This window comes from Echinops telfairi, unplaced genomic scaffold, assembly GCF_000313985.2.
Source record: "Echinops telfairi isolate 266 unplaced genomic scaffold, ASM31398v2 ScPeMD7_23;HRSCAF=83, whole genome shotgun sequence".
NCBI classification, from domain to species: domain Eukaryota; kingdom Metazoa; phylum Chordata; class Mammalia; order Afrosoricida; family Tenrecidae; genus Echinops; species Echinops telfairi.
In genome coordinates this window covers 26,355,720-26,357,638 of record NW_022103920.1, presented here as the reverse complement: position 1 = coordinate 26,357,638, position 1,919 = coordinate 26,355,720, and the positions used below count along the sequence as shown (strand labels likewise).

The following is a 1,919-nucleotide window of genomic DNA, read 5'->3' as shown; positions in this document are numbered from 1 at the left end:
AAATCCTAGGACAAACCTCTTGGAATCGTTGGGAGAAACATCCATGAACTTAGTCCACCGTAAAGCAAGGTTGGGCTCTGCTATGGTGGAATCTGGAAGCTCCGGCAACAGAGATGGGGAATCTCAAATGCAAGAAAACTGACACTTAAAAGTGATGAACTTATCTTAGGATGGGATTACTACTCTTCAGATCTTGAACTTTGGAGTTGCAGAGAAGTAGAGAAAGTGAATCCTGGATTTTTAAAAATATTATTATTTTCGATCAAGACCCTCCAGGGAAGTGCAGTCATTTGGTTCAGGGGCTTCCTGGTCTGCTTGTCTTGCCATGGAGTCAGTTCTGACTCAAGAGTTCCGGTGGACATGGATGAGAAGCGCTCCCTCCTGCTGCAGGGCTGGCCCTTTGGGAGGCAGATTGCTAGACCGGTTGTCTGAGGCGCCTGTGAGTAGGTTTCAACCACCAAATGTTGGGCTACCAGCCATGTGCTTAACTAGATTTGACACTCAAACTACTAAGTGAAGAAAAAAAAAACCCATGCTCTAAGTGGTTGCAGCAGAACTCCTAGAGAAAATTCTCACAAAATGATCTCATGAAAAAAAAGATGGAAATTTCTGGCAGCTAAGACAGTATGGTATGAGTACATAAAAAAAGAAAGAAAAAAGTACTTACCTGGCAGGGGAGATACCGTGATCACAAAGGTGGTTCTCCCAGGGCGAGTGTCATCCATTGCACTCCAGATGTGCTGACCCCCTGCGATTTCCCCAAATGTAGGAAACTCGACTGCATAATTTATGGCAGCGGGGAATGTGTCTGCCTTCTCCCCTGTAGTAAAAAAATGAACAAGAAGTTTCACCCTTGAATACTATAAACACTGGGATAATGAAAATCATAAAGGTTAGTTACACGTGAACGCTTTAAAGGAATCATGGGCAACCAATACATGCACAATGGTGGGAGCGATCATAATAGAACAACAGATTGAAAAGTAATTTCCTGAAACACAAAATGTACTCATAAATGCATAGATGAAATGTATATAAAACCAAAGACCAAACCTAAAGTCATCAACAAAGTCAAGTGCTACGCATTAGACCCTTCAGTGACCACACAGGACAGAGTAGAGTTACTTCATAGAGCTTCTGAGATAATATATTTTTAAGGGAGCAAACAGCCTCATCTTTCTCCTATGGAGGGATTAACGGGTCTGAACAGCAGCCCAGTATTTAGCCCTCTTGGACACCAGGGCTCCTAACAATGTACATGAACGGTATGTAAAACATAAGGAAATCATCACTAGACAAATGCAATTAATCTAGCTTTACACAAATTAAAGGAGCCTGGTGGTATAGTGGTTTTGTGCTGGACAGTTTGAAACCATCAGCAGCCCCTTGGAGAAAGTCTGGCCTTTCTACTCCCATAAACAGTTACAGTCTCAGAAACCCACGAGGGGATCCCTGTGAGTCAGCATTGACTCAATGGCGGTGTGTTTGGATTTGGGGTTTTACATGAAGGAAAAGGAATTCGAGAACTGGAAGCTATATACAAAGCAAATACTCAAAAGGCAGCGTAGAGAGGCAGAGAAAGGGGAAATGTGACAGAAAGTAAAGGAATATGGAGCACAATATGTTCTAATCTAGAATTGTTTTCTAATCTGAGAGAAGGAAGACGAGAATAGAACAAATAGAGTGGGGACAATATTCATAGAGAAAGTGTCTGAAAATTTGCCAGCATCTGTGAACATGATGATCCATGGCAACAGCATATCAGACAATGGATCAATCCCTAAAATTTATAGAAAATGACAATAACTCAACAAAATAGTGGAAAGAGTATTACTGCATCTGGGGGATTTCAATCAGTGTCAGAAAAAAATATGTGTAAATTGTTAAATCAAAAGTTAATATTTTTAGTAAAATGTCAC

General features: G+C 41.0%; 1 non-coding gene across 1 annotated transcript; it reads left to right on the top strand.

The window, feature by feature from the left end:
• Nucleotides 1–659: 659 nt before the first annotated feature.
• LOC115869294 lies at nt 660–822 on the top strand. Its single transcript, XR_004046111.1, has one exon. It is a non-coding gene; the product is annotated as a U1 spliceosomal RNA (small nuclear RNA).
• The last annotated feature ends 1,097 nt before the right edge of the window (nt 823–1,919 follow it).